The sequence below is a fragment of the Corvus brachyrhynchos genome, unplaced genomic scaffold, assembly GCF_000691975.1.
Source record: "Corvus brachyrhynchos isolate BGI_N302 unplaced genomic scaffold, ASM69197v1 scaffold309, whole genome shotgun sequence".
In the NCBI taxonomy this organism is placed as follows: domain Eukaryota; kingdom Metazoa; phylum Chordata; class Aves; order Passeriformes; family Corvidae; genus Corvus; species Corvus brachyrhynchos.
The window spans coordinates 638555-646127 of NW_008240227.1; the positions used below are offsets into that span (position 1 = coordinate 638555).

General features: G+C 47.8%; 1 protein-coding gene across 2 annotated transcripts in view; it reads left to right on the plus strand.

Moving 5' to 3' along the window:
* Positions 1–7573, plus strand: part of LINGO1 (leucine rich repeat and Ig domain containing 1) — a 139704-nt gene that overhangs the window by 30775 nt on the left and 101356 nt on the right. For both annotated transcript variants that reach the window (XM_017745197.1, XM_017745198.1), the window contains exon 2: positions 6047–6089. The gene's annotated coding sequence lies outside the window, so the exon portion shown is untranslated. The remainder of the gene's footprint in view (positions 1–6046; positions 6090–7573) is intronic.

Genomic DNA, 7573 nt, shown 5'->3' on the forward strand with positions numbered 1-7573 from the left:
TAACTCAGCTGCTGCAATATTCCTTGTGATTGTCCACCAGTTGGGCCTTATTTTAGTCCAACTTTGCCTAGATTCCAGCCTCCAGCCACTAACTCTGGTCCAGCATTTATCTGCTGCCTTGAGGAATGCTCTGTATTCCAAAGCCCTTCCTCATGTAGGAAGCTCCACCTCTTGATGGAAGGGACTGGACACAAACTTCCTGTGCAAACAGTCTTCTGGTGGAACAATAAGGTTTGGGCCGAGTTCAATTTGTTGTGTAAAACATGGGCTCTTTGCTGAAAAGGTGAACTTTTTCTTCTGCAAAGCCAGTGCTGTGAGCCCATGGATGTAGCTGCCAGGGGAACAAGGTGTGGAGCAGACAGCTCAGGTCAAGGGGAACGAGGGGGCATGGAGGAATCTGAAGCTGTTCCTGGGCAGTGGCAGGGTTGCTGTTGGCTCTGTGTTGCCACTGAATTCCTGCACGGCCAGCAGTGCAGTGAGAGTGTAGGCAGGGAGGGCAGCTGGGCTGAGCTCCACTGTCAGTGCTTTTCATTTGTTGTTGATCTGAGGAACTTCACTGGACCTCCCAGGGGAGCTGCCTGCCCCTCCTGCCCCTCCTGCCCTGCAGGGAAGGACCACTGAAACATGGCTGCTTGCAGAAAGTGCTGATTCAAACAAGCTCTGTCAGGCTGCCGCAGGTCAGGAGGGCTCCCAGGTCAAATCCACTCTTAGGGCAGGAGCTGCAAGCAAAGATGCCTCATGGTGAACTGTGCTGGTGTTTATTCTGGAGCGCCCTTTCTAGCCGAAGCCCTTGAGCTGTGCTGGTGTCACTCCCCCCTTGCCCAACAGACATTGCTGCTCAGCTGTTTGGTTTTATCCTTTCCTAATTTTACAAGAAGTGACAGTAAATCTATCCCCTATGCACAGGACCATGCGGGGTGTTTAAACAGTCATTCGCATCCAGATGTGGTGATGGCTTTGGGGTATCTCCTGGCAATGTGGGTTGGTGCTGGATATATTATGCTGTAAAAGTTAATGTTCAGAGTCTGATATTCAATCCACAAGAGCAGGAGAGCATTTGGCCATGAGCTGTGCTCTGTGGGGCAATCCTATTGCCTGTGGGTGCCTGGGGTGTCAGGGTTGTCTCCTATCAGACCTTCCTGCAGATACTGTCATTGAAGGGCTCCCAAGCACAGCCGAGGGTACCTACACAGCTTGTCTCCACATCCAAAAAGACCATTAGTCTGGGAGGAGGAGGAGGAGGATGGGGAGCAAGGGGACGTGGCAGAGGAAGATAAGGCTGTGGAGCGGAGGATTTGTGGGAAGTTAATGGGCGTTGAATTGGCATTATGCCCCAGCAAGTTCTCATTTCCCTGGCTCTGTGCTGGCTCATCCCCACCTCAGAGCAGGGAGGGAGCAGGATGCACCCACAGCTGAGAGCTGTGCCCCAGCACATCATGGCTGGGGAGTGCACGGAGCTAGAGTTTGTGGCCCTAGGACCTTGGGCACACCGCAGGTGGCAAAAGGGATAAAGCAGAGGAAAATGAGGTTGCTTCACTGCTGCCCCGCGGGTGATGCTGAGGGAGATGCTCCATTTTAAATCAAACCCAGATCAAAGTGGAGATGGCTCCTCTGCTGCTTGGGGATGCATAAGGCTGTGTCTGAGCTCATAATGTAAGGGCAGCTTTTACTACTCAAAGCCATCTCCTTGCTCTGCTTCACTCCTCAATGCTTTCACAACAACCCAGTATTTGCTCTGCTTCATATTCCATTGGCTTGGAAGAGCTGGAGGGAGATTGCCATGGCTTCACCCAGGGCAGGAGTGCTGGCGGGGCTTGGCCTCTGCCTGCTTTGAACTGGGAAGGATGCTGGCTCTGTAGGAGAGTTATTTTTGAGGCTTCCTGAGCTTCTAGCACTGGGGCAGGGTATTCCCCCCATTAGCTCAGCCTGCATCCCCAGGGCAAGTCTCTGATGAGGAGCCAAGGTGCAGCAGAGCTGGGGACTGGCAGCACAGTCCAGCCCCGTGGGAAGCACTGCAACTTCCCTCTCCGTGGGGCAGAGAGAGGCCATCGCCTCAGCCAAAGCAGAAGTGCTCCGGTGTTGTTATTAGCTCTCTGGCTCAGGGATAACAGCTCTTCTCCTGTGCCTCCTGAGCACTCTCAGAAGCAGCACCATGACCGCTTAAGTCTATCCCTGTGTCCCGTGTCGTCAACGTGCCACCCTGGGGAGGGCTCAGCAGTCCAGGAACATGACAGCAGTGCTTGGCATAGGGTCAGGAGCATCCTTGATGGGGCACACTGAGTTTGGGAGCCACTGGTGAAGGGTCAGCCCTAGGGATGTGCTTTGGCCCCGGCATCCACATTTGCCCTCCTTCACATACCCCACACAGCTCAGAGCTGCCTGGGAGAGGTCTGAGAGCAGCAAGGGGATGTGGTGGGATGGTTGCCTGCAGGCCAGACCCTGCTTGGTCCAGAGGTTTCTGCAAGACTTTTTCCCTGCTCACATTCCCTTGCTCAGGCCTGGATAGATGAAATGGACTTTACAGCCCCAAATCCCTTAATCTCCAGTATACTTAGCAGTATTAGCCAGACTACAGAAGTCATGTACACAGTAATTGCACTCAGTGGAGGACAGTCTCACAATTTCATGCTGGAAGGAAACGTGTTATTCATTTTCCCCTGTCTCCCACCTAGCTATGCAGAAATACATTGGAGTCATGATAGGGATACGTTAAACATGCAGAGAAATGTCATAGCTGAAATACAACCTGCTCTCCTGGCAATTAACCCAGGCAGCCTTGCAGAAGATGTGCAGGGTGAAATCTGCTCAAAGTGGGGCCTAAAGCTTCAGCACATCTTAGGGTACTAATGCTAAGCAAGTTATGCTAAGCAATTAATATCCTTTACTTCTTTACAGCCCTCCCTTTGTTTTTATTAAGCACCCCTGCTAATACATTTAGCAAAGCTTGCAAAGCCTTTCAAAAAGCATGGGCAGCTTCCATAATCTTATATACAGAATGATCACAAGCACCAGACCAAATAGACTCAAAGCTAGTAAGATTACCACTGGGTGGAGCAGGAGGTTATAAATTCCTGTGGCTGTAGGTGACCACCCCAGGAGAGTTTCCCACCAGTGGTCTTCTCCATCTCTCTTTCCTCTTTTGAACACATACTGCATTTCATCCACATTATGGTGGACAGTGATTATAGTTTTTATCCATCAATTCATATATGTTTTAATACTTGATGTAAGTCATCATGTTGTGATAATTTCCTTACCAGCATTAAGATTAATTCCAGTTGAAGTAGGTAACAAGTCTTTAACTAGCGTATAATTAGACTGTAACAACTGGCAGGACGTAACAGGAGCCGTATAATTAAAATCATACCCTATAATTCCACTAAAGTTACGAATGCAAATATGCGAATGATTACTTGTATCTACAGTAATATCACCTACTAATATAAAACCACAAAGAGTCCTTAAGAAAACATATCCTTTTCCAATATATATAAGTGCAGTTGCAGGGATTTCATCAGCATGTGTTTCAAAATGACATACATTTTGCTCAGTGTCAAGACATGTCTTGGGGTTTAATGGTGTTTCTTTTACAGCTGAATCCTTGTTGTTCCCATGTACTGTTGGCCACATGTGTCCACTTTGTGGTACCCATACTTTATGTTCTATGGGAAAGAGGATGATTGTATCATGATTTAGTGCAACAATTGGGTATATGCTGTATACTGAAGCATTATATTATTAGGACAGAAACTGTGACCTTATTGTTAATGGGGTCATAATTGGCCAAATACCACCAGGATTAAAATTCTCTTTCAGTTCTGTTTTCCCAACCTACTTTTCAAACATCTGTGGGTAAGGTGCCTTCTTTGCCTACCCTCATAAGTGCTGCCACTGTGGAGTGCATCCGCATTTGAGTGTGGATACATCTAAGAGCTGGTGAAAGACTGCCCTGGACCATTCCAAGTGCCTCTACAATCAGCTGGTGGTCTCTCTCATTAATTTTCTCCCACAGAGGCAATATATCAGATAAGAGCCATTGATTAGTCCCCAATGCTAATAGAGAGGATCGCAATGGGTGTTCTAATTTGCTTAAATCACTTGTTGTTGCACTTAGTTTATTTAGGAGCACTTCAGCATCTATACCATTAAGGACTCCCAATCTTGTCCCCGTAATACCAGTTGCATCCCTCTCTGTTTGCTTTGAAGGGGGATGAGCAGAGAAAGGGTAATCAGTCCTGGGTCAACACTTCACAAGTGATTTTAACTGTATACTATTACTTCTTAAACTATTATCTGTCATCATGCAACAACTGGTATTAAGTGTTGCGCAGCAGCTCGTATTATCAAGGCAATGAGACCTGTCCTCCTGCTTACCTCTGCCCAGGCTAAATTATAAACCGTATCTGATGGACACCAGAAAGCAAGAGTTGTCCTGTCAGGTGTTTCAGGAATTGGGAACCCTGTTCCTGTATAATCTAGGGAAACTATCTTCCCTTTGGATTTGTTAACTTTCCACTAATCCGGATCATCCATCATTTTTATCCTTAGCTATGCTGTACCAGTAACAGAGTCAATAATACCAAGAGTAGTGAGATGTCCCATTCATTCTTAGCTGATGTGAGAGTTTCTCCAGGAGTCAGTCATTTGTCAGCTGGCTGGCTAGTTACCACCTGCTTGATGGGAGAATGGTGTAACCATCTTTCTTTTCCTAAACTTTTAACAGCAAAATAGGAACATAGTAAGATGGTATATGGTGCTTCCCACTTAGGTTCCAGTTTGTATTTTCATGAGAACATGTTAATTAAAATGTCATCTCCAGGTCGTATATCATGGACATGTATTTCCAGAGGTGTAGGCTGATACCATTGAGCATATTGAGCATATTTATGTTATTTTCAATCCCTTCCTGCATATATATGATGTATTGTGTCAACCATTCATCAGATGAGACCAGTAGGTGTCTTAACTGCGTATTACCTTCTTTAATAAGGCCCTGTGTCAACCTTTCTTGTTGGAAAGGCTTCTGCCCAGCCTGGTAACTGATGTATTATCACTAACAAGTGTATTCATTGCTGCTACATCAGCCAAGGCATTTCCTTCCCTAATTTCTGTAGTGGCCTTGGTATGTGGCTGGACAATATATTACAGCAATTTCTTTGGGTAGCTGGGGCTGATTCCAGCACTTCTGTATTTCTTCTCCACTTGATACTTTTTTCCCCAATGATGTGAAAAATCCTCGTTCTTTCCATACTTTGCCATTGTGTGGCATACTCTGAGAGCATACAGAGAGTTTTTTGGCTCGTTTCCCTTTTCTCAGTTGTTCTGTACATGTCAGGGCTACCAGTTCACCCTGTCCTTGCTGGGAGTGTGCCGTGGTTACACTAAGCAATTAATACCCTTTATTTCTTCGCAAGGTGAGGAGCCAGTCCCTCATCTTTACAGCTGGGTGTTTGTACATCCCACGCCTGGTGCTGCTCCTGTTTGCAGAGCCGATAACTGATGGCAGAGAAGACTTTACTGTCTGAGGAGTACTTATGCATACAAGCACAGTGGCTTAATAGGGAACACCCAGAGAAATCTCCAAAGAAAGTGCTGTAAATTCCTCTTCCCGTGGATTTATGGGGAGATTTTTCACAGATATTTATGGTTTCCCAGGTGCGTTGTTGTGACTCCTTAGTGCAGATTTGCATGGTGTGCTCCAGGAGCTGATGAGAGGGGAACGTTGATGGGGCAGCCTGGTTCGTACCAGGATGGGAGTGGGAAATGGCTCCTTAATCCCTTGGTGAATTCCACCTGTATGCGGCAGCTCAGAGCTCTGCCAGCACCAGCTGAGCACCTGGAGAGGCTGGAGAATGGGCCTGGCTGGATTTTGGTGGCCCTGATCAATTTAGATGGTCCTGGTGCAATGCAAGTGTAGGTCACCTGCCACAGCCCTGTCTGAGCATGCTGCCCCATCCACCCCTGCAGGGCTGGGCCACACCAACACTCTGCTGTTGCTGTCCACAGCCAACCCTTGAACCACATCTCTTTTTCTCCTCTTTTCCAGGTTATTTGCCTCACCAGCAGGTCCTTGTAGGATTTCAGCTCTGGTAAGTGCAGTTGTGTTTTCTCCTCGCTGAGTCCATGCCAGTTGCGAAAGTGTTGCGTGGGGTTGGAGGGGCAGTGGGGCTGGGCACCACCACTGCTCCCCAGGCAGGTGGAAGAGCCTGAGTGTGCCTCTGTTAAGGAGCCAGTTCCTGCTGCGCTTCACCCCAGAATTATTTCCCCTCTGTGTGAAAATACGCTATGTCTATCAGTGCCCTTCCACAGTCCATGAAGGGAAACAGTGTGGGCATCTTTAATCCTTCCTGGGTGAACTTTGTTGGATGTGAGAACTGAAAACTTTCGTGATTGGCATGATGATTGTAATAAAACCTGGGAGGTATCTGGATGGGACTCAGGGGACCTTTGGAACAATAAGAAAGTGAACTGATGGGTGGAAGGAGAGCACAACCTGCCCTGGGACCTCTGCAGAGGAGGCAGGCTTAGAGGAGCATTTAAGACGTGGAAGAAATGTGAATGTCAGAAGCTGCAGTCCTGGCTAAAAGCTAGTGTTGTCACCTGTAAGCTTTCCAGGAATGTGCTCCTCTCAGGCCACCCGCTCTGCCACCAGCCACCTGGCTGACTTTCCTGGGGAATCAGTGGGTAGAAGGATAACATTTCTGGGCTTTCTCAGGCTCAAGTCCCTGTGCCATTCAGTGCTTGATGTTTTCACACTTCTAAAGTCCCCATGGGTTTTCTAACCTTACCTCTAACCCAGCAGAAAGGGTCCTGGTTCTGTGCTGGGATAAATTAGCAGGAGTGTCTCACAATCAGCGTGGCTACCATGTATTGTGTCATCTTCACCTTTGTCCTCTTGACATGTTCTCTTTAAAAAGTACGCATTTATCAAAAAAAGCAGCCTCTTTGTTTGATGCTATCTCATGGTTTGATAATTAAGTCCCATGGAAGGCACTGACATCAGCCATGTGCTCAAGGATTTGCCACCGATGTCCCAGGTTGCATGGCTCCATTGAACTGGAGGGGTTTTCTTTTCTTTAGCTGCAAATGGTTCGCTACTTGGGGCCTAAAATTATTGAAGGGAGCGTTGTTATGGTGATCTCAGGGTTTTGGCGTGACCTTGCTCCAAGACAGAGCTGTTCTGCAATGGGGACACCACCGTCTAGGGCAGATCTAACCATGGCAGGGGGCAAACGAAGGTTGTGTATCCTGGTGCCTAGGGAACTGCCCTGATGTCCTCTCCTTGTGCATCCATCTCACTGGAGGGCATCGGCCATGGTGTGAGCTTACCCCAAAAGCTATTCCTCACTCCAAAACTGTGCAGACACTCCTGATCCGTGATAATTTTCTTGTGACCTTGGCAGCCTCATCTGGGAGTAGCTCAGGCCCTTGGGAGAGCTGTGCTGCATTGAGGAAGCAGCACTGCCACACTCCAGAACATGGAGAAACTCCAGCCAATAGGTGGATGAACCAATCAAGTGATTTTTCTGTGTCAGGGCTGTGTTACATGGGAAGTGAAAACACAGCTCTGTCT